Source organism: Delphinus delphis, chromosome 6 (genome assembly GCF_949987515.2).
Source record: "Delphinus delphis chromosome 6, mDelDel1.2, whole genome shotgun sequence".
Classification (NCBI taxonomy): domain Eukaryota; kingdom Metazoa; phylum Chordata; class Mammalia; order Artiodactyla; family Delphinidae; genus Delphinus; species Delphinus delphis.
The window spans coordinates 42,462,792-42,488,491 of record NC_082688.1 but is presented as its reverse complement, the minus strand read 5'-3'; the positions used below and the strand labels follow the sequence as shown (position 1 = coordinate 42,488,491).

General features: G+C 42.4%; 1 protein-coding gene across 2 annotated transcripts in view; it reads right to left on the bottom strand.

Annotated features, from left to right (window-relative positions):
* Positions 1-25,700, bottom strand: part of LOC132427280 (guanine nucleotide-binding protein subunit alpha-14) — a 194,919-nt gene that overhangs the window by 145,510 nt on the left and 23,709 nt on the right. The window contains exon 1 of one of the 2 annotated variants that reach the window (XM_060014597.1): positions 10,092-10,454. The exons of the other annotated variant lie outside the window; for it this stretch is intronic. The gene's annotated coding sequence lies outside the window, so the exon portion shown is untranslated. Of the gene's footprint in view, positions 1-10,091; positions 10,455-25,700 lie in introns of those variants that run through there. 2 annotated transcript variants of the gene reach the window in all.

Here is a 25,700-nt window from a genome sequence, read left to right as displayed (position 1 = left end):
AGAGATGCAAAAACGGAATTTAATAAGTTTCCCTTGGGCCTGCTGACTGATTTCTTTAGGTCAATAGCTTGTTCAACTGCAAAGTGCTAGGACAGAAGTTATTGCTACAAGTGGCCCATTGGCACTTCCTAGCTCGGACCATTCCTTGCTCCTGGCGATATATTTCTGTCCTTCTCCACGCACCTTGGGGACATAATGGAACCTAGTTATTTATCCATTCAAAATCTATTATGCACCTATTATCAATCAGGCATTTGGGGATTTGGAATTTTTGTCTTCCTCTGGCAGATCAGAAATATTATAGGTCCACATATGGATTCTTTCAATTCTCATGTAATATATATCATATAACTAGAGTGACCATACGTACTGCTTTGCCCCGGGCAGTCCTAGTTTGTGCCTGTGGTACCAGCATAGCTATTAACAGTGCCCGCATTCACTCTCAGACTGTCCCAGTTTGAGTGATAACTTACATCACCACCAGATAAGCAGATCCACCTGCAGTTCTTGTAGGCTTCGTGTGGGGTGGGAGTGGGGGAGGAGAAGGACCCACATCACAGAGACCACAAGAAGCCTTAGTTATCTGCTAGACCGGCACAAGCTGTGGGAGGAAACTATGAAGGCTGCTGTCACGTTTTAAGAAACATGTTTGGAATCATTTCTTTTCAGACGCAGCCACATAGAGAAGTTGAGAGCATGGACTCCACGGCCAGATAAGCTGGCACTGCCACTTCCAGGCTATGTACACATGGGCAAGTTATATAACCTTTCTGTGCCTCAGTTTCCTCATGTGTAAAGTGAAGTTAATACGAATACCTACTTCGTGAGGTCGTTGTGAATAACACGAGTCAATGGGCCTGTGCATACTAACTGCTGTGGGACTCGAGGGACATTGTTCCAGCTAATGATTAAGAACTCTCCAGACAATAGGGGCTTCTTAGACAATGGGTGAATTTCCAGGATGTCCGGCCCCCTTCCGAGAAGGAGGGAGATAACAAAATGTAAAAAAGGTGTCTGTCAAAGACCAATCAGGCAGCTGGGGACAAGTTCCCTCTCTGGTCCGAGCCTAAGCCGGGACCAATCAGCAGGAGAACACAACCAAATCTATAATTTACATACGGGGAAGTGGGAACCTATAAAACTGACATATTCGCGCCCAAAAGGGTTCCTTCTTCGACCTCCTGCGTGAGGACCAAGGAACCCCGGTGCACCGGCCTTCAATAAACCTCTTGCGTTTTGCATCGACTTCCGACTCTTGTTGTTTCCTGGGCGAGTCGAAACTCCTAGGAGACTGCGCAGGTCTAACACTGCTGTAAGTGTTTTCTGCCACAGAGGATTGCCCTGGACCCAATCTTAGTCACAGACAACTACACATTGGCCAAACATAAGGAAGGTCCACATTCAGAGTAGATTTGGCGCAAAAGACTTTGGTTTGGGCATTGACAAAATCGACCCAATAAGATTCTCTCTTCTAGGAAATAAATGCTTGATGGACAAGGCAGGTCACTGAAGTTGAATCTCAAGTGACAGGAAGTTATGTTCCCACAGTTTGGCCCAGTCACAGAATCCTTAGGCCCCAAGGTTCCTGAATCCCTAGAAGAAACAGCGCTGACCCCATACTCCTGTGTATGCTTGTTATAATCTCCCATCACCCAGTTTCATCTGTTAATGGATCTCTTCTGCCACCTTAAATTCACGGGGGACAGGCCAAGCTTAATTCAAAGAAGAAGAGGTACAGGAAAAATCTGGGACCCCAGATGGAACCTTCCATTTGTGAAATCGTCAATCCTACATCCTACTCTCTGATCACAGCTTCAGATCAACTCACCTCCTTGAAGCTCATCTATACCTTGTTGTCCTTGAAGCCCTCACTGTGCCTCAAAGTATTTTTCCTCCTGGCTTCATTTTCTTTTCTACACAGCCTGGATCACGTGTCCTATCATTTTAATTCCCTTTCACCAGCACTTTACTTTCACCTTCCAGTGTTTCTCCACCCAGGGTACCCAAAGCTACCAACCCTAAATTAATCCTACTCTGTACATGAAAGCCCAAAAGCAGCTACAGTATATGTGAGACGTGTGCTGCTATTCAGTTATAGTTTACAGTCTCAGCAGGCCCTCCGTGCTGCACTTTCCCTCCACTGTGGTCAGTCACTCACCCACTATATTCCCACCTTCAGCGCTACCCTCTACAACTTGACCAATCATTCCCACTCCTCCTCGGCTCACGGGTTTGACATGTGTTTTGGTCACAATGCATACAGAAGGATGCGTGGAGACTTCCCCGCAGACCTACCGGTGCAAGGCTTAGGTGTCCTGGGGTAAGCAAGAGCTTTACCACGTCTCCAACTGCCCTAATTCCCAAACAAAGCAAGAGACAGCAAAGCCTTTGTTTTTTGAATTTGCTCAGGAAAAGGAGGCAAAAGGCCTTAAACGCGGAGTTCAAGTTTGGAGGCACAGGAAGAAAGAAAAGAGCCAAGGGAGATAGAAAGCATTAAGCGTACTCCTGAGGTCATTAGCCCTCCAGCTAACAAGGCAGATAAATTGCAGGCAGCTGGGAAATGTGGACGCTTTGGCAACAACAACAAACAACAACACCATTGCAGGGATCTGGACTCCTCTGACTCCAGATTCCAAAACAAATGCTTTCTCTGTAAGTTCATGAAATTCCAGTAAACTTTTGTTTGAGATTTTAATTGTTTTTGCTTTATCTTCATGTTGGTTGAGGAGTTGAAGATTTTTAAAAATCTTTTCATCATAGTTCTATGTGGCTCCAGTTCTTAAAAATTTTTTTTGACATTTTTTAATTGAAGAACAGTTGATTTACAATGTTGGGTTAGTTTCAGGTGTACTGCAAAGTGATTCCGTTATACATATACATATATCCATTCCTTTTCAGATTCTTTTCCCATATAGGTTATTATAAAATACTGAGTAGAGTTCCCTGTGCTATACAGTAGATCCTTGTTGTTCACCTATTTTATATATAGGAGTGTGTATATGTTACTCCCAAATTCCTAATTTATCCCTCCCCTCCCACCTTTCCCCTTTGGTAACAATAAGTTTGTTTTCTATGTCTGTGATTCTATTTTTGTTTTGTAAATAAGTTCATTTGTATCATTTTTTTAGATTCCACATGTAAGTGATATCACATGGTATTTGTCTTTCACTGTCTGACTTACTTCACTTAGTATAATAATCTCTAGGTCTACCCATGTTGCTGCAAACAGCATTATTTCCTACCTTTTATGGCTGAGTAGTATTCCATTGTATATATGTACCACATCTTCTTTATCCATTCATCTGTTGATAGACATTTAGGTTGCTTTCATGTCTTGGCTATTGTAAACAGTACTGCAATGAACATTCGGTTGCATGTATCCTTTTTTTTTTAACTTTTTTATTTTATATTGGAGTATAGCCGATTAACAATGTTGTGATAGTTTCAGGTGCACAGCAAAGCAACTCAGCCATGCATATACATGTATTCATTCTCCCCCAATTATGATTTTCTCTGGATATATGCCCAGGAGTTGGATTGAAGGATCATATGGTAGTTCTATTTTTAGTTTTTTAAGGAACCTCCATACTGTTCTCCATAGAGGCTGTATCAATTTACATTCCCACCAACAGTTCAAGAGGGTTCCCTTTTCTCCACACCCTCTCCAGCATTTATTATTTGCAGACATTTTGATGATGGCCATTCTGACTGGTGTGAGGTGATATCTCACTGTAGTTTTAATTTGCATTTCTAGCGTTGTTGAACATCTTTTCATATGCCTTTTGGCCATCTGTATGTATTCTTTGGAGAAATGTCTATTTAGGTTTTCTGCCCATTTTTTGATGGAGTTGTTTGGGGTTTTTTTGGTATTGAGCTGTATGAGCTGTTTGTATATTTTTGAGATTAATCCTTCTCGGTAGCACCAGTTGCAAATATTTTCTCCCATTCTGCAAGGTTGTCTTTTTCTTTTGTTTATGGTTTCCTTTGCTGTGCAAAGGCTTTTAAGTTTAATTAGGTCCCATTTGTTTATTTGTTTTTATTTCCATTATACTTGGAGATGGATCCAAAAAGATATTGCTGCGAATTATGTCACAGAGCGTTCTGCCAATGCTTTCCTTCAGAAGTTTTATAGTATCCAGTCTAACATTTACAATTTTGAGTTTATTTTTGTATATGATATTAGAGAATGTTCTAATTTCATTCTTTTCTAGGGAACTGTCCAGTTTTCCCAGCACCACTTATTGAAGAGATTGTCTTTTCTCCATTGTATATTCTTGTCTCCTTTGTTATAGATTAATTGATTATAGGTGTGTGGGTTTATTTCTGGGCTTTCTATCCTGTTCCATTGATCTATGTCTCTGTTTCTGTGTCACTATCATACTGTTTTGATGATTGCAGCTTTGTAGTATAGTCTGAAGTCAGGGAGTATGATTCCTCCAGCTCCATTCTTCTTTCTCAAAATTGTTTTGGCTATTCAGGGACTTTTTGTGTTTCCATACAAGTTTTAAAATTATTTGTTCTAGTTCTGTGAAAAATGCCATTGGAAATTTGATAGGGATTGCACTGAATCTGTAGACTGTCTTGAGAAGTATGGTCAACTGACACACTTCTGAGTATAGGTCTGGGAAGAGGCTGAACATCCTCACTACTGTGTCTAGTGTCTAAGAAGGTTATGATGAGATCCTATTATCTCCTCTACATGCCTCCTGCCCCCTAACATCCTCCCCCCCACACACACACAGATCCTTGGTTGTCCCATTAATTAATGTTTTTAAAACTTTTCTGTGTATACAAATCTCCTGGGATTCTTGTTAAAATGCAGATTCTGACTCATTACGTCTGTGTGAGAGGGCAGTCTGAGAGTCAGTATTTCTAACTTGCTCCCAGGTGATGCCAGCGCTGTTCTGGGGACCACTCCTTGAGTAGCAAGGCTCTACCCCTCTACCAGTAGACCCAAAGTGGGTCATCCAGGGGACAAACAAACAAGATGTTCCACTGATCCACAGGAAGTATTAGAATTCTATTTGTGTTAATTTTACCTAAAATTTTAAATCTAAACAAACACAGGTACCTTCATCTGTCAAATGGCCTCCCATCAGGATGAATGAAAGGAATCCTAAGAAAAGGGTAGAAATAAAATTCTGCAGTTCAGACGGGGTTGTCAGAGGTGAACCAACTTTTTCATTCCCATTCAGCTCACTGCCATATGCTGAAATGTGTATGTCACAGAATGTACAGAATGCATTAACTAGTTTCAATTAAACTAACCCTCACAAAATGTATGAGGCTTAAATAATGTCAAGAAACTGCTAATTAAAGATGCCATTAAGAACCTACATCTGCCAACCAAAAAGTTGGACCAGAAATCCAAAATTATAATGGTTATTTGGAATATGGACATATAGCCTTCTTTAATTATGATTTTTTTATATATATATATTTATTTATTTATTTATTTTTGGCTGTGTTGGGTCTTCGTTGCTGCACGCGGGCTTTCTCGAGTTGCGGCGAGTGGGGGCTACTCTTCGTTGCGTGCACAGGCTTCTCATTGCGGTGGCTTCTCTTGTTGTGGAGCACAGGCTCGAGGTGCACGGGCTTCAGTAGTTGTGGCTCACAGGCTCTAGAGCACAGGCTCAGTAGTTGTGGCACATAGGCTTAGTTGGTCCACGGCGTGTGGGATCTTCCCGGGCCAGGGCTCGAATCCATGTCCCCTGCATTGGCAGGCAGATTCTTAACCACTGTGCCACCAGGGAAGTCCTTTAATTATGATCTTGAGAGTATATTGCATCTGGAAATAACAGGAGTATGTGCATATAATTTTTAGGTAATAATTCCTACTCTGATGGGTACGTATGCAAGTATTATTTTTCTGATTAGGTGTACAATCAAGATTTGGAGACTACTGCTCCATACGATCAGCTGGCCTCCCCTGCACTATGTAATAAATATGCTGGCATCCTTGGCTAACCCCCACCCCTCATCCTACCTTGTCTCTGGTGTTGTGATCCCCTCCACCCTTCACTCTAACCTATGTTTCAGATGAAGTAACAGTAGGAAAAGCCAGTGATCCCAAACTCAAATGCCCACAACAGTCAGGAAGGGGTCACAAAATCATAAAGAGAGAAGAGTATTTTTAAAAACACACACACACACACACACACACATGATAATAGGTGGAAACTGACTCTAGGTCTTAGCATTAAGAAGTAATAAGGATTAGTAGAGACTGTGGCAGCATGGAGAATGCATGCCTTCTATTCTTGCTATTCTTTGCCCATATGGACATGCAGACCCAGAGTTGCCAGATTTTATGATATTTCAAGGGAAAATTGCATCTCAAATTTTACTGGATATTACACAATGGTTAAACAGGTGCATGCACGTGCATACACACACACACACAAAGATACATACACACACTTAACTTGCCAAGACTTCAAGGCACATTTGGACCATGAGCCATTCATTTGTTCTACCCACTGTGTATAGTATAAAACCTTTAACTGCAGTCATAATTCATTAATAAAATTAATCATAATTAATAAAATTAATCAAAGAGGCAGGAAAGGAAGAGCAAGTTTCATAAGTCATGAAGTCAGAGTCAACACAATGTTAAAATCTGTAAAGGGGAAGGAAAAGAGAAAGAAATGGCAAGAAAAGGAGATGAAGAGGCCAAGCTAATGAGAACGAAAGAGCAAAGGCAATTTTCCTGCTTGCTTCCTCCTGGGAGTGTCAGTAATTAATCAATCTTGCTTTCCCAGAATTGTAGGCCCACTATGCATGGCCTTGGGAAAGTGATCGTGCTCACTAACAGCCACATCACCATTTCTTTCTCAATAAGACTACATTCCCAGCATTCCTTGCAGTAGGCGTATCCATGTAAATGAGTTTTAGCCCACGGAATGTGAGCAGTGCTGTGCAGAGCAGCTGGGAGTGGTCCAAACACACACACACACACACACGCACAAACACACACAGGCTCCTCACTCTTTTCCCCTCTTCCCTAACTGCATGAGGAGGCAAAAGTCTGGAGGGAGGTGGAGACACATGATCCACGAAGCTGAACTCACTTCTTACCATCACAGACCTACTGGGATTGTGATGTGAGTGGGAAATGGACTTCCATTTTCTTCAGCTACTGAGATCTTGGTCTTGATCCTCCCCATTTCGAGTACATTCATCATGGCCTATATCCTCTTGCCCAGAATCTTATTCAGCTAAACATGCATTTTCTCTGACCATTACTCCAGTGGCATGATTCCAGTCCCCTGGCCTCTCATCTCTGAACATGCTCTACTTTGCCTGTGTGACCCTCAAGGTAGTGACACAAGATGGAGTTGCTCATCTGAAGTGGGGTATGACCAGTGCAGAACAAACAGGATCATCACCTCCTTTGTCCCAGACAGTTTGCCCAAAATGATGGAGCTTGTGATGTCTATCCACTGAACCCTCTATTTTTTTTTTTTTTTTTTTTTTTTTACTGGTGCTTGTCTTCTGCTACATCTTCCCCATTTAATAATTCCAGATTTATCTCTTGGACTATCAGAGTTCTTTTTCTTCATTTTCTTTATTTATTTATTTATGGCTGTGTTGGGTCTTCGTTTCTGTGCAAGGGCTTTCTCTAGTTGCGGCAAGTGGGGGCCACTCTTCATCATGGTGCACGGGCCTCTCACTATCGCGGCCTCTCTTGTGGCGGAGCACAGGCTCCAGACGCGCAGGCTCAGCGGCCATGGCTCACGGGCCCAGTTGCTCTGCGGCATGTGGGATCTTCCCAGACCAGGGCTCGAACCCGTGTCCCCTGCATTGGCAGGCAGATTCTCATCCACTGTGCCACCAGGGAAGCCCCTATCAGAGTTTTAAAGTCTCTATCACATTAGGGTTGGTTTGTTTGTTTTATTGTTTTTCTTCAGTATTATCTACTTTGTATGTCTATGTGGATCCCTTTCGTTTTTGCCTTTCCAGCATCCATTCACCTTTCTTCTGGTGATAGCACTTCTATTTCATTTACATGCAGGCTTAGTGGTACTAGCAATCAAGGAAGTCTGCTTTCTTCTGACCAACCTAGGGACTGAACATTCCTCAGGCTATACCAGCCCCTGTGCCCCTCTTAAATCAAGGACCTAAGAATTGAAAGAAATTCAAATAGATACATCTTAGAAGAAATGACTCAGATAGACCATCCATTAATTCCTATGACCCAGAATCCCAGAGCATCTTTTCCACAACTTGGGGAAACCAAAACCCAATTAAAAAATGGGCCAAGAACTTGAATAGACATTTCTCCAAATAAGATATACAAATGGTCAACAAGCACATGAAAATTGGTGCTCAACATCATTAGTCATTAGGAAATGCAACTCAAAACCACAGTGAGATAGCATTCATTCCCACTAGGATAGCTATAGTTTTTTTTTAAAAGGAAAAGTGAAATTAATAAGTATTGAGAAGGATGTGGAGAAATTGGAACCCTTGTATATTTCTGATGGGAGTATAGAATGATTCAGTTGCTAAGGAAAACAGTTTGGCAGTTAAAAGTTAAACATATAGTTACCACACAATCCAGCAATTTCAATCCTAGGTTTATATCCAAAAGACTTGGAAACAGGTACTCAAGTAAAGACACGTGCATGCATATTCACAGCAGCACTAGTCACAACAGCCAAAACGTCAAGACAGCCCGAATGTCCATCAACAGACGAACGGATAAACAAACTGTGGTACATCCACACAATGGAATATTATTCAGCCACAAAAAGGAATGAAGGTGAGACGGGCTGCAACGTGGATGCACCTCAAAGACATTGTGGTAAGTGAAAGAAGATACAAAAGGTCACATATGATTCCATTTGTGTGAAATGCCCAGAACAGATTAATCCACAGAGCAGAACACAGATGGGTGGTTACCAGGGGAAGGGGGAACAGAGGTATGAGAAGCATCTCCTGAGTAGGTACAAGGTTTCCTTTAGGGGTAATGAGAATGTTTTGGAACCAGACAAATTAGTGGTTGTACAACTTTGAAAATATACTACATGCCACTGAATTGTTCATTTTAAAATGGTTAATTTTGTGTTATGTAAACTTCACCTCAAAAAACACACATACACATACAAATTTATCCTCTCACAATGCTAGAGGTCAGAAGTCCTAAAGTCAAAAGGTTGACAAGTCTGCATTTCTTCTGGAGGCTCTACAGAAGAATTCATACCTTGCTGTTTCCAGCTTCTAGAGATTACTGCATTCCTTTACTTGTGGCCTCCTTCTGGCAATGGCATCCCTCTGACCTCTGCTTCTGTCATCATGTCTCCTTCTCTGACTGACCCTGCTGCCTCCCTCTGTAAGGCCCCTGTGACGACATTGGACCCATCTGGATAATCTAGGCTACTCTCCCCATTTCAAGATCCTTAATCCATCTTCAAGTCCCTTTTGCCATGTAAGGTAACATACTGACAGGTTAGGGGATATATGTATATGTATAGCTGATTCACTTTGCTGTACAGCAGAAACTAACACAACACTGTAAAGCAACTATACTCCAATAAAAATTAATTTTAAAAAACCCATACTGACGAGTTTCAGGAATAAGGATATGGACAACTTTGGGAGGCCATTATTCTCTCTATCACACTCCCTACCCCTTCAATGAATTCCTTTACTTGCTTAAGTTAGTGGGTGTCTGTTGCTTGTAACCACAGAACCTCAAACAATAAAATGCTTTCTATTTTTCATCATTGCATTTTGAATGAATGGGGAACATCAAGTAGCAAGCAGGGGTTGGTGATGTCTTGGCCATGACGGGAGAATGACTAAGGAAATATGTAAGAATTTTATGTTTGGTATAGTGCTTTCCCCAGGAACAAGGAAGCCAGAAAAACAGATACTTAATGAGTGTCTGAGGGCTGAATGAAAAAAGGGATAAGAATAAAATATGGAAAGTTTAACTAAAGCATTTAATCAGAGGCCATAGAAGCAAGATAAATCTGCACAGCGTCAGGAAAATGTATTAAATATAAAACCCCAAGTTACAGCACTGTTTAGCACATACAGCATGAAAGCCGGTAACCACCCTTCTTTATGGGGTGACAGCCTCCTACCGTCAAGCCTGAATCCGATTCAGAGATCACCTCAGCCCCAGGAAGTCCTCTGTTGTCCCCAGACAGAATTAACAGCTTTCTCCATTCCACCCATGTACTGACACTGTGTTGCTCTGAGCTGTTAGAGGCATGGTCAGTTCTTCAAATTGGCTCTCAGCCACTGCCTAAAAGTGCTCAGGAACACCGTGGGGGTTCGCATGTTAATCACATTAAGAAAAGCAAAATGAAAAAGAAAAAAAAAGAAAGAAAGAAGAGCAAAATGACAGAGAGCTTTTGGAGGCAGCCTTCAAAGGCATCTTCATTTTTTTCCATTTTCATACAGATTGCAACATATTTGAAAAAAATCAAGCTGAGAATCACAGAACCCTTGGATGCCCCAGGAAACTAGTTCAGTAACTTGTAGGGTGAGTTTACCAAAACCTGCCATTAGTTTTCACAGGTGCATTTCCCGCAAGCCCTGCTGGCCCGATGAGCTAATCATTAATTGTGGGAACAGTCTAACTTTCTGATAGGCCAGGCCACTTTATTTACGAGTCTTTTCAGAGCAAAGCTATCTGACTGCCTCTGCCTTACACTGCTAGTATTGCCAATTCTTTCGACTTTGACCTAGAAATTTTATGTACACAAAGTCAAGCGAGCCGGGTTTTTATTAGGAAGTCAAGGTTCCTGGAAGAGCAAAGAACACTGCTTGTTCAACGTATCATCTTGGTGTTCAGGCATTCCTTGCCTAGCATTCTCAAGAGCCATAGCATGGGTCAGCTCTGCCTTTATAGATATGCGTTTGTCGAAAGGGGAAGATGGTGTTTGTTCGTCCAGGGTGGAGCAAGCACTGAGGGTGGCTGGATATTGCCTTTTTCCTCTCTGCTTGGGTTATAACCTTCAGTCGGTACACATTGTATGAACTAGCTTACCTAAAGAAACACTGATGGTTGGAGTTGCCAGCGAAGGCACAGTCTCTAGGATTTTAATTAAGTGTGACCATCAGAGTTACTGCCTTCAGTACTGAGAACTTAATGTCCTAAAATGATGTTTTGCAACTTATGTCTTTTATAGTCAGGGAAACGCTGAGTAAGAGTATAATCATGCCTTTCCCCTCCAAAATGATGAGAAAACCAATGCTTAAGAATAAGGAAACCAGTACAATGTCAAGTTTAAACTCAGCCAAACTCCCCATCATTTTCCTAACCCTTGGTAGTCAGTTACTAAGCAATTTCTCCCTGCAAAATAAAGTTTCTGAGCTCAGGCTTTGCACTGAAGGAAACTGGTGTGTGCACATTGTTGAGGGAATACCCATAAGACCCCAACAAAACCAAAGTGATCTAAAGACACAGATGGCAAGCACAATTTCACGTTTTCTATGAGCCCTGAAACTGTCCCTCTTCTTTGCTGGAGATATGGCATGGCGACCAGATGTCCCACATTTTTCATGACAGCCTGATTTCATACGTTCTGCCCAACTGTTCCATAGGTCTACTGACAGTTGTCAGCTCATGTTCAAAGAACTAAGAAATTCCAGAACTTAAGTGGATCTTAAACTTTATGTTATTCACTTTTCTGATTAGAAAACCACAAAGCCAGGTATATAAATAAGTAAGAACGACATGTTGTACACCTTAAGCATATTTGAATGTAGTGATGTTTGAAATCACTACTGCCACAGGTCAGGAGTGTGGACCACATGCCAGACCTGGCTTTGGGGTGAGAGATTCCACATTCCTCCCAAGGAACAGGAAACCTGGGTCACAACCTAGAAGGAATCAGTAGACTTAGTTATCTCATATACAGCAACGAATGACAATGTCAACATGCTTCAGGAGATGTGCCTCACCCTCTAGGAAGGTAGACATTGCAGTGAAATCCTGTACTTTCAGGATAATCAGCCACTGTTTCCAAGGAGAACTGACCTGATCATGCATGCTCTTCCCACAGCCAGAGCTCTCCCTCTCACAGCAAATTGCTTCCTAACAATTTCAGCCGTTCTAGGTGAACTGATTACTGGTTGCTCCATCCTTGCGTTCGGATCTTTGATTATTTGGTGAAGTGACAGGAAGATAAAGGTAGTAGATTAAAAGAAATAATAGACCTCTCTCTCTCTCTCTCTCTTTCTCTCTCTCTAAATCTGGGTACACCAGAGAGGCTAACTATGCAGGCTTTAGAATCAAATGTCTCTGGATTCAAATCCTGACCCCTCCCTTCCCGAGCTATGATCTTGGGGGAACTCTTGGAAGCCTCCATTTGCTCATGTGTTAAGCAAACATAATTAGCAACATCTCCCTCTCCCTTAGCGTGTTAGGGTGAGATGGCATAATCTCTAGGAAACACGTGGCCCAGGGGTATATAAATAAGTAGGCACAGAGCCTCGCCCTCTCTGGTTTAATGCATCTCTGTAGTGCATCAGATTAGTCCACTATCTGGTAATTCCTTTCCCTCACTCAAAAACTTTCAGTGACTCCGCATTCCGAGAGGATAAGGTTCAATCTTCCTGTCTGATATGCGAGGTCCTCTGACCTGCTTTCCAAGTAGATCTGCCACAAAGCCCTTCATGCACTCAGTGTTCCAGCTTCATGTGAACCACCCGAGTTTCTCGTTCCCGTCCAACACTTTGCTCTCTCTGCCTGGGGTGCTTCAGTCCATCCCCCAACATTTAAATACGTGTGTGTGTATGTGTGTGTGTTCATGTTTACTTGCGTGGAATCTTAGCTTGTTTTTATCAGTTGTAAAAAATTGGGAGATTTCACCCAAGAACGGATTTCTACATTCTCATAAAACATAAGATCTGGCCACTCTGGGCCTACATTGTTGGGTGGAAACCATTGGGTTGGCCTGAGCAGTGGCCAAAACTTTAGGAGAGACAAACTTTCTCCGATTTACTCCTGTCACCACCACTCCCTATAGTGTTACACCAGCCTGATTTACTCATTAGGTTATCGGCTTGGCATTCCAAAGGCATTTGAATTTGCAGTTCCTGATCGAAGCTTTACCCATCCTAAGCCCTTCATAAATTCTTCCTTGATTCTTTGGTTTTAGAAATGATTTTTCTTCCTCTTTTTCAATTCTCATAAGCTGTATTTGCTAAGGCATGTCCCTGCCATAACACTAACACTACAGTATATTGTAGTATAATACTTTGTATTTTTACTTTATTGCCCTTCCTGAAGTACAAGCCCTGTGAGACAGAACCCATGCCTGGCCTGGCATTAGATATAAGCAGGCGTTTGATTAATAATTTTAATTGAACAAAAATCACACAAGGTCCTACTGTATAGCACAGGGAACTATATTCAATACCCTCTGATAAATCATAAAGGAAAAGAATATGAAAAAGAATATATATGTGTATATATATATATATATACATAACTGAATCACTTTGCTGTACAGCAGAAATTAATACATTGTAAATCAACTATACTTCAATAAAAATTTTTTTTTAATCAGGTATTTAATCATGAGAAAGTCCACATCTCACAAGGCATGCACACTTTTCTCCCTGGGCTGGGCTAAGTTTCAATCATCAATTATTCCTCCTAGGAGAAATTACTAGGGAGCCGGGGCAGGGAGATGGCAAGAAGTGGCGGGGGAAGGTAGGTCCGTTAGGGAAGGAGAGAGAGTCACACGTATAAGCCTGATGTCCAGTTTCAAATTTTGTCCTAGATTCATTTGCAGGAAAGTATTCCTTAAACTCTTGAATAGCAGATGTGTTAATAATTCTGTATCTGGTTAACACTTTATTTTGTTCTGTGTATTTTCAGAGATATGATTCCTGTAGGCTCACAAAAAAACGGTAACGTCAAGGCAGTGTTATTGCCTCCAGTTACAGAGGTGGAAGCTGAAACTGTATTTTGTATGAACCAAACGCCCTCCCTAAAAGCTCCTAACTTCTGAAAGCTGAAAGGGTATGTAGACCTGCACAGGGCAGAGCAGTAAGTGCTTGAATCCATCCCCTAATATTTAAGAGAGAGAGAGAGAGAGAGAGAGAGAGAGAGAGAGAGAGAGAGAGAGAGAGAGAGAGAGAGGGAGAGAGGGAGGGAGGGAGGGAGAGAGAGGGAACTGATGGCAACATGTCGGTCTGCACCATCTAAGCTCTGATCAGGGCTGTCACCACACATCCTGCAAAGAATCACAATCACTCTCTTTTCTACAGATTCTCCTTTTCAACTGTGCTATTCAATTACACATCGGCAACACAGAGAAAAAGCAAAAGAAAACAAATTCAGGTCAAATATGTACATAGTTTTAAAAGTTTGCTTAAAACCCTATTTTTTTTTAAAATAAATTTATTTACTTATTTTGGGCTGTGTTGGGTCTTCGTTGCTGCGTGCGAGCTTTCTCTAGTTGCGGCGAGCGGGGGCTACTCTTCGTTGTGGTGTGCGGGCTTCTCATTGTGGTGGCTTCTCTTGTTGTGGAGCACAGGCTCTAGGCGCACGGGCTTCAGTAGTTGTGGTTCGCGGGCTCTAGCGCACAGGCTCAGTAGTTGTGGCGCACAGGCTTAGTTGCTCTGTGGCATGTTCGTGTCTCCATGGCATGTGGAACACGAACCCGTGTCCCCTACATTGGCAGGTGGATTCTTAACCACTGCACCACCAGGGACGTCCCAAGCTTTTTTTTTTTTTAAACTCTTCCCTTCTAGTGAGCAAATGAGATGGTCTGATAATGCTAAAAGCACCTTACATTGTACAGTTGTTCACCGTTCAGAAAGTACTTCCTAGAACTGCTTCCTTTTTGCCTAAAGCATCAGAATCTGAAAAGCTCATTCACAAGCAAGGCCTCACTTGCTGGAGTCTTCTCACAAGGGGGTGGGTGGACAGGGGGTAAGATTACACCACTGCACAGATTAAATAAATTGGAAACAGATACAGGGATAAAGAAATAATTCAGCAGCTGCATGTTGGACCCTCAAAAGGGTCAGAATACAAGAACTCTGAGTTTAGAGACTGGGCAGGCCCATTCCTTGAATCTAGGTTGACGTTTTTCCAGATACTCAGTTCTTCTAGTTCCAGGTGACGTGATGCCTGCCCTGCAGAAAAAGGCATGGTCCGAGTTTCAGAACTTCATCAGCACTCTCAGCCCTCTCTACATCAGCTCAGAGGAGCGGAAGGAAAAGGTACGTTTCCACGGACCATCCTACAGCTCTGGTTTCCGGCTGGCCCTAAATAGGATAAGAACTAAAAATAAATCAAAACGTGTCTTACACCCAAAGTTTCAGGTGTCCATGGGTAGGCTGCTGGATTCTAAAGAACGCGAGCTGAGATGACATCAACGCTCTAGAGCTAGTTGGTCTTGGTAAAACGACCTTCTTCCCTAGAATTTCCACCTTGAAAAGGGTCCCACACCCACTTTGAAAAGTCAAGACTTTATAAAAAGTGAAAGGAACTGAAGGACTTGTCAACTGCCATGAGAAGCCCTCTCCTGAGTCCTAACCGAGTTTGTAACGACAACCCTTGCTCAGAATGGAAGACACTGAGCTTGACCTTGGCCTGGCCAGGTTCATGCAAGTTTCCCATCAATGATGGCATCTTCCCTACGTGTGGGGAAGTACAGCAACCTACACTCAATAAGTCCATGCCCAGTGCAAACAACTCTGTTTTTATTTAAAGCAAGAAGATACTAATGTGTTATCTATAAAAAAAATAAAAATAAAAATACCACAGTCCCTAGTGAACAGAAAATAAGCGACCAGCATTTTGTGTGTAAGTGTAGGGGATTAAACTAAGCCTCTGCCTGAAATACCCTTCCCCAGAATTTCCCCCACTCTTCAATGCCCAGCTCAAATGCCACCTTTGGCAAGAAATCTCTGACTACTTCCAAACCACAACACTGTACACCCCTGGTTTGGCACGAGTTAAGCCCTATAGCTGCTCGGCATGTGTCATGCCCCCATTAGACTGGCTGCTACTGTTGCCACATCTTTTATATTTGTGTTCCCCAGATGAACATTTGTTAAATTAACATCTAGATTTATTCCTTGGTTTAGCTCACCAAGGATTTAAACAGCTAAATGAATCAATTACAGATGGGACTGTGCCTTCTCTACCCCAAATGGGCCATCACAGCTCACGAGCACAGTGACAAATGCCTTCAGTGATTCCTCTTAGCTCCTAACTCATATTAACATAACTACCGTTTATGGCGGGCTTTCTACATCCACTGTGCTGAGTGCGACACACACGCACGCACGCACGCTCACACAGCTTGCAGAAGACGAAACCAGTGGCTATGTAACTTCCCTGAGCCTGAGAGCACACAGTTAGGAAGAGGCAGCAGTGGGATTCTTCCTCAAAGCCACTGCTTTTATCCAGCCCATCGTACGACTCCCTTCCGAACTGTTGTTCTCAAAGCAAACGCTGATTGTGAGATTATAAAACACTGTGTCTCTCATTTCCTTTCCACTTCCTGCTGCTCTCAACTAACCCACGCTATCACTTGACAGGCATGTGAGTGTGATAAAGTAAATCTGGACAGCGCCACGAACAGGAAATGAATTTTACTGTGGCGAAATTCAAATAGCAACCATTTTGACAAGAGAAAGATAGGAAAGAAGCACTCAAGGCCTTCAGGGATGTTTTCAAAAGACAAGCGCCTCTTCGTGGACTGAGCTGATCTTTTTTTTAAACAAAGACAAGATATGAGTCTTTTGGAAGATGGCCCAAGCACAGGACTTTGTTTATCTCCCAGGACAGGGAAAATGGAAATGGTACATTGGGGCTCAGTCAGACCTTCAGGGAGGGAGGTGTTATGTCCCCTGCGGGCTGGGAGGCCATGAACGCATCACTCAGTGCACTGCATGAAAATGTCCAGCACCACTGATGCTTCTGAACAGAAAAATGCAAAGCCACTTCATACCCCTCAGTGTGATGACTTGCTTCTCTCTGAACGCCAGTCTGCCTAAGTTCATCCTTCACAGACAGTGGCACCAGGCAAACGTCATTCACTGCATCAAGTATAAACATAAACGTAGGGATCAATGAAAGGATATCATTTTCTTAATGACTGAAATTAAGCTATGGTTCATCAAACTGATGATAAAAACTCTGGAAGGATGACAGTGTTTTACATTAATTTCTTTGTTTCTGGCCAAAGGGTGCTTATAACACCCTGATATTTGTTGACTGTTTTTACTTAGGATTAGAAATAAAGACCTGACTGAGAAATCCAAAAGGCTCCCTTTTAACCCAGGTTCTTGCTCTCTTCTATGCCTCCTCCCCCCAGCATCCCATAATGAGCGCTTCTGATGCTGCCGTGATTAAAAGAGATGAAATGCTCCTTGGGATATACTTCAGGTGGTAGCATCAGGGGAAGAAACAGGAATACGAGATTCGAGTAATTCCAAAATATCCCAAAAGGGAGAAAAAGGAAGCCTGGCCATTTTATTATCTTGAAATAAGTCTTGAATTTCAATCCTGGTTGAATTTGTTGAAGGATGATTTGATAGCTATTGGCCGCACTTCAAACAGCATTCCTCGGGACCTAATTCGACCCATCAGAACTGCCCTGACAAAGCTGACATCTTGTCCACATTTAGGTTCTTTCTAAAGATGTTGCCTTTGTACCACGTAACTTTTAATCCCACAGCCTGAACTTCTCTCGAGAATTGATGAACACAGTTAGCAGAAATGGCTCTAACTAAGTGGCTTTCAAATGGACACAGTATAACTTCAAAGACAAAACTGAGCTTTGAAAACAAAACCTATAGCATCATACCCAATCGTGTTGATGAACTGGATGAACAGCCTCTACCTCAATTTAAGATTATTTTTTATGACTCATCTTCAATAAGTTTTTAAAATATTGGTTTTGCCTGGTGTTCCAGCCCCAGTGCCCTTCTTGGTAGAATTTTTTCCACATATACAGAAAGATGAGATATTTGATAAAATTCTCCCTTTAACTTGCTCCAACAACTTTTTTTATTTAAAAAAGAACTTTTTTTGAACACGCGGAACCTCTTTCCTTTTGTTTGCACTGAAACCTGGCTGATACATTACTTAGCCCATTTAGTCATGTTGAGTTAATTTGGAAAATATTTCATGAGGTTGCGCAAAGAACTCTATTACTTTTAGGGGCTGGACCACCTCAAAAGTTTGGAACTAACACAAGCATACTCCTGACTGAGCCATCTTTGTATCTTTACATCCTAGGACAGAATGGAACACGTCAGATAACTATTTCTCAGTTGAATGAACAAATAGAAACTCTACTCATCATTCAAGACCTCCAAGATCTAGCTCAAAATCCACTCCCATGAAGACTTCTTTGGTCACCAAAGACTGTGGTGATTTCTGACCTCTTGTGTAGTTTCTCACTTTATCTCTTTAGCTCTCACAGAAAGTGTTTCCTGATCAATAGCGCTGCTGAGCGAATGTAAGCTGTAAATTTGCCTCAAGTCCAGGAAATCAAAACATTTCCGAGCATATATTTGGAAGTTCCCATCGCTTCTGAGGCTCAAGGAATCTAAAAAGCCAGAAACAGGCATGAAAACCACCCTTTATAGAATTCTTACTAATTCCTGATCCAACCGCAAATGGAATGCAAAACACGGACTGGGCTCCAGGCAAAGAGCCAGGAGGGCTCTGTCCTTCGGGCTGTCTATGCTTTGATTAGCTGCTTTAATGAGTAGTCTCCTGGCATCCCCTATTTAAGCGAAAAGCACCGTGGTGGGTACTAAGTCTGATTGATCAGTGCATTCAACACCATGATTCCTATTTATTTGTTGAGCACCTCTTTATGTCTAAATGATAAACCACGAGCCAGAGATATAAAAATGGGTAACACTGCCTCTGATCTCAAGGGGATCTCCCTATTAGGGGAGACTGATACGAAAATACTTATTAAGCAATGTAAGAAAAGAAAACAGATGAGCACATCAAGTACTACAAGCATTCAGAGAAGAAAACTCACTCAGATGAGAGTGTCAGGATTTTTTTCCACAGAGTAATTAATATTAGACTTAAGTCTTGCAAAATGAATAGGATTTTTAGCAGATGTCAACTCAGGAGACAGTATTCTGGACAATGAAAACAGCACTGGCGATACAACTGCATGCCTGGAATAACCACCGCTATTAACATCTTGGTCTGAATTTATGCATTGTGTAATTAGGTCACTCAGGAAAATGAAGGCCCTGGAAGAAAAAGCCACACAACAGAGAAATTTCAAGTAGGGAGGAGAAAGGCTAGACACCTCTGCTGTGATACTGAGCATCCTTGTAAGGGACTGTGGGTAGCTCACACTTCACACAAAGGGTGGCCAGCAGGCTGAATCCAGCCACTGGATTTGCTCCGAGAGACAACCCTTCCTAATTCCCACAAAGGCACTGTAGCGTCTAACTGCAGCCCTGTGCTGGTTAACAAAATTTGATTGCCATACGGAAAACAGAGGACAGTGGGGACAAATACCACCAGTTTTATCACTGAGATAAGCCCAGCCCTGAGGACACAGCCTCTGCCAACCCCAGGGGAGCCTGCCTGGTCTCTTGTGGTCTATTTCCTGTAACGGTCAAGCAGGGATGTGTTGGTGTGTGGACCACAAGCTGACAGCTGCCACTGGGCCTCCTTCAATCTGAGGCATTTCTCCTGGTGAGACATCCCTTCCATCATCCTCCGTCACACCGAGTAACATCAAGGATGAAGGGTACAGGTGTCCCTTTCCTGGGACATAGTGGCTGCTGACAGGAATAAACAAAGGAAAAATTTTAAACCAGCAAAACAAAAAGAGGCAACTATACAGTATGCATTTACACCACAAAGTATCCCGGTGTTAAAAGAGAGGTAACAACACTCCTCTTCCTGTTTTGTTTAAGATCCAGCTGTAAATGGTCTGAAGGTCCTTGTTTGGAGGGCTTTTCACAATTCTCTAGTTAAAAAAAGTACTGGAGGCCCAGATTTGATTATGATGTCCAAACTCTGTATCTCCCTAATGGAGAGAAAGAGGGGAAAGCTAGAGCACATCCCCTTTCATCACAATTTAAACCAGTAAAAATTAACGATGGTCAAGTCTCTGAGAACTCAAGTATTCTTACCAAGAGCTTCTATCAGTAAAATTGATTTTTTAAACCTTTTTTTCCCTTAGGAAAATTTGAGAGCAATTGATTCCTCCTTTTGCTAATGCCTGGAGTACGCAGGAATGTATGAGGGTTCTCTTTGATACAGCTCGGAAACTTGTGGCTTCCAATATCTCCTTCCCAGCCTGAAACGTACAAACTCTCTATGCTTGTCACATGACACCCAGAGTTGCTGAAACATACTCAAGCAATACCTCTTGAGAGACTCAGGGATTTCAGAGAGCAAGATGAGGAACCAAAGTGTGAAAAACACAGTACGAATGACGGCAAGATCTAGGGATCTTTGGCAAAAGAGAAGCCAAAGGAAGAATCTTTTTTACTCAAGGTTAATCAATCACTAACATCTGTGTTCACAGACAGAACCCTCATTTATTCTGATGGTACCAAACTCTCGGGCCCCGCACACTGTATGTTTTAGAAATTAGGATTTCCAATATTTTCAAATGGGAAAACAACACATACTCCTGTAACAACAGGCGTTTATTCTACGTAGAAATAATTCTATGTCATTCTTAGGAGCAGGTAGCGCTGCACAAAGCAGAAACATCATGAAAATGAAGTGCGTTTACCCACAGCAATAAAAGAGCTTCCCAATTAGTAATTAAACCCTAGTAGATCATGAAAGTAGCCTATAGCCACCTTAGGGACACAGAACAACACTGCCGCTGAACAGCAGAAGGCGGCTGTGCGTACGCACAATAGAAGCCCCGTGCCTGCCTCCTGCTTGGGAGATAATGATTCAGTGCTTTCCCGAGCCACTAAAGGGTCTTCTTTTTCTCAGTGACTCGTCTATCAGGGCTTGTAAACTGATGGCCAACCAATGAAACCTCACCTTTTGGAGGATTCTGCTCAGTCCTCACTGTATTTCAGAATCACTTGATTCTGAGCATCTCTCAGCAGGCTCCACGCTCTCTGGCTTGCCTGAGTCACTGTTGCCCCTCATCGCCTCACACGTCTACCTTCCCTGCCTGCTCCTATTTATGTATGAGTCTGGCCTCTCACCCCATTAATGGTATTGCCTGAACAAATAAACGAGCACTGCATTTGATTACTGGCTGCCCTAAGGCTTGAATTATGCTCACAGCCCTTTATAGTTCACAGATGTTCAAGTTTCCATTATTTAAGACATGGAAAGCATCGTCCATGCCAATTCCCTGAATCTCTCCACACTACAGACTAAATTCCTTTCCAAGGTGGACAAAACAAATAGTAGTGGCTCATTCATGGTTCTCTGACCTCAAAGCAAATACAACTGCCAATGAGTTTCAACGAATGGTGTGAAAGGGAACCTTACGATTAATTAACCAACCAATTCCATGCTTTGTGGAGGTCTTACTCTGTCTACTAGGATATTACTCATCGGTGCTTACAGCCGACCCCACCACCTTTGTTCCTTGTGTCATTCTCTTTCCCTTTTTTCTCCTGGAAACTTAGTATTTATGATCTCTTCCTTTACACTCTTGCTACACCCAGAACTTTCCCAACTGAAGAAGCTTTATCAGGGCCAGCCGCATGGCAGGTGAGCTGTGCGATTTGCCCAGCGCTTCCCGCTCAGAAGGGCCCTGGGCTTAGTTTAACGCTCTACTGTTGCCACCTTGACATTCTTCATCCTTTTGGCACAAGGGACTGTACATTTTGATTTTGTACCGGCCTGCAAGTTACGTAACAAGTCTTGAACATCATTTCACCTGCCACCCAACTCATAAAGGCCCTCCACGTCCTGGATCATATTTGCCTGCTGACAACTCTTTATTGCCTTTGTTGTGGCCGTCAAAGTTTGGCCCACAAAGCTCTTCTCACAGTCAGCAGGCTCACACTGATTTCCGTTTTATGGGCCCACTTACATTCTCCCATGAAGAATACAAATACAATGACATTTGTATTAAAATTAGGCATCACTTCTTACTCTTACAAAAGCAATGCCCCTCCTCCTGGCTACATCACTGTGACAGTTTTGGGGTATGGAAAATGGAGAGTGGGTGGCGTGTGACAGGTTTGGTCTGATGACTGTCGTCTAAGAGCCACTGATGCAGGCCCCAAACCACATGTACCTGTGTTATCAGGAACGACCCCAGGTTCCTACAGTCCCAGGAAAACAGGAAGAACTCAAGTACTAGCCTGGGTCTGTGCTTCTTAAACGGGGAAAGAGAAACCCAAGGGCAGCCAGCAGTGTGCTGGGTTCACAAAGCCACAAAGGAAACATCTAGAAAGTCTCTGTCTCTCACTGTAATTAATCTGAAATGTTATTTTTAATATGGGAATGTTTTAGAGCTTAATGTAAAATCCCTATTCATTTTTGTAAATATAAGACTTCAGAGATATTTCCTGCTGAGTTACCTTGAACTTATGCCCAAGTGCCTGGGGTTCCTCCTTCATTCTCCTCTGCGGCTAAGGACACTTGGGTAAAAAAAATTGAGATGTTCTGTTCTGCTTATGTCCAAAACCACAGTATGACAAGGTCTCACAGGATGATAGTCCCGTGCTTTGTATTTGGAAGAAAGCAAATATCTGGTGGAAATAGATGTTCCCGAAATCCTATAAAATGGCAGAACTTCAAAGGTTGAGGTTGAGCTGCTCTCATTTTGGCAAAGCCCTAAGGAGAGGTTCCAAGTCAGCAGAGAAGAGTAGAATTCAGGGCGGATGCTGTTCCCTACTCAGACAGTCACTACGGTGAAACTGGTCACGTGGGCAACAGAACCAGCTGACCACCCTCACAAGTCTACATTTCCACAGATACTGTCTGAAAACATGACATCTGGTTCTCCCTCATCACTAACCACCTGGCAGTCCTGTAGTTCTTACCAAGGAAGCAGAATGACATGAAGTAAAAACACTGGTGTAAGGTGAAAAGGTGATGGAAGAGGAGGCTGGAAATCCCAGAGAAACTTCACTTGGGCTAACTCAAAGAGGAAGATTAACACAGAAATCAGGTTAAGACTCACTCATGTTTCTCTCTTTTCATGTACCGGATCTCTGCATTTTAAGGCACAGAAAGTCCCTATCGTTTCCCCACTGGACTACCAGAGACCTTCATAAACTAGAGTCACTGTCAGAATTTTCTTTTCTTCCTTCTTTCTTTTTCAAGAAGAGTCTAAGCAAGAATGCTCACTGCAGGGAGTTCCCTGGTGGTCTAGCGGTTGAGATTCGGCTCTTTCACTGCCGTGGCCCGGGTTCAATCCCTGGTCAGGGAACTGAGATCCCACAAGCTGCATAGCCAAAAAAAAAAAAGTGTTCACGGCACATGATAGTTACTGACGGCTGTGTGAATGCCAACTTGACCCTGGGACCTACACTGTGTCTGGCACAAAGAAATGATCAGTAAGTATGGAAATTTTCAAGAGGCCAAGATTCCTGTTTTCTGGTGACTTGTCTCACAGACAAGTGAGACAAGTCATTTCTGCATCACAGAGAAGGCTCAAAAAAGAATTATGGCAGGAACGTTGCCAAGAGAGTTGCTCTTTTGTTTGTCACTTATCACGGACCAGGATGAAATACAGCTGACAAAGACCCATCCAATGAGAAAAGTAGCCACTATCATGGGTCAGAAACCACACTGAGCTGGAAGCCAAGGACTCTTGGTTCTAGTTCTGATGCTTTACTAATTAGCAAGTTTCTTCTCGTGGTCCCAGTAACCTCAGCTTGAAATAATGAAGTTGAACTATACGATTTCTAAATTCCTTCCAAGTCCTCGGATCCTATCATAAGCAGCATTATTTTTCCATTCCAAAACAAAACCTGATAGAAGACTATCCATTGGCAAAGAGCAAGTCTCGGTAGGTTTAATACACTCTGTTGAGAGACAGCTCCCTTTCCTGTTAATGGTGTGGCGGGGTGGTGGCAGGGGGAGCCATTCAAACAATGAAGTAATTCAGGAAACGTTTGCCAGAGCAAGATGAGCTAGATTCTTTGGTGGGTGGGCAGCCGTGAAATGAAACAGAAACACTGTAAGTGCTTCATTATTCTCCAAAAAAGGAAGAAAACTATTCTCTCTTTTTAAGGCCTTGACCCAGGAGAAGGCAATATATCATTGATGTGGATAAATCACCAACAATTAAAAGCCATTGTTTTCTAAAAAGGAAAAAAAAGGCTATCTCCAACCAAAAAATACATTCTGAGAAAGTAGTTTTCTTGTTACCAGGATAAAAAAATCTCATTCTTACTAAATCTTTCTAGTACACATATGTACAAATCTCTTTGAAGTCAAGCAACATTTCTCCCTATAGACGCATTATGCTGGTTGTTATTTTTGGAACAACTAGTTAATAAATAGTCTCCTGTGATGATGCAAAATCAGAATATCAACCTCTTGAATTCTTTTTTCATTAATATGCATAGCCCCCTTCTTTTCAGGAGGTAGATGGCCATTATCATTAAAACAAGTATAATGAATATCAAAAATGAGATCTCTGTTTTCAGATGCTGTGTCTCCTGCATATTAGCATACCCACTGTGTCTTAGTGAAGCTCAAAAGAGAATTGCTGCATAAATGCTGCCATCAAATGGGCTATAAAGGGCTTAATTAGTTAGAGTTCATGGAGGAGTCATTTTCCGAGTAGATGTTGAGACAGGAAAAATGCTGTATGGCTCAAAAGCTTCAACTTCCCTAAGCCTTCTGTTTTGGATTAAATGTCTGTGTGTCCCTAAAATTCATATGTTGAATCTCTAACCCCCAATGTGACAGTTACTGGAGGTGGGGCATTTGACAGGTAATTAGGTTTAGACAAGGCCATGAGTGTGAAGCCCCCATGATGGGATTAGTGTCCTTCTAAGAAGAGATACCAGAACGTCCTCTCTCTGCTATGTGAGGATATAGCAAGAAGGCAGCCATCTGCAAGCCAGGAAGAGGGTTCTCACCAGAACTCAACCATGCTGGCACCATGATCTTGGACTTCCCAGCCTCCAGAAGCCTGAGAAATAAATGTCCATTATTTCAGCCACCCAGCCTATGGTGTTTTGTTATAGCAGCTCAAGCTAAAACAATTTCCTTTCCTTATCTGGAAAACAATGGATTTGCATGGAATTATTTGAGATTCTTTCAAGGTCAAAAGTCTATGATAATAAAAGAAAGGACAGGTTACCACAGAAGTAGAATAAGAGAATTTCAAATTAATCACTGGCTCATACAGACAGAGGTATCAAGTGACATGCTGGGAAGGCGCTAGTAAGAAATCAGAATAATAAGTGATTACTGATGAATCCTACAAACAGAAACCACTATAAATCAATGAGCAGGGAGAGTGGCTTGACAGAAGCACTGTCTGAGGCAGATGATTCAAGTAAGTATGTATGGGAGTTGATATGGCATAGTGAAGGTTCTTGAGGAGGGCATACTGGGCCAAACTTGTTCAGACGTATCTTAATGCAGATTAACATCATCTGAGCCTCACACACCTGAACCTGGTATAAAGAATGGCTGGGAAAACCAGAAGGTTTCCCAGGGAGACCAACTCCAAAGACCCTCACGAAATTTTCTGACTGTTTAACGTCTCTTCAATGCCTGCTTCCTGTTCTATATTCAGTTCTTAGGGCTGCCATAACAAAATACCACACTG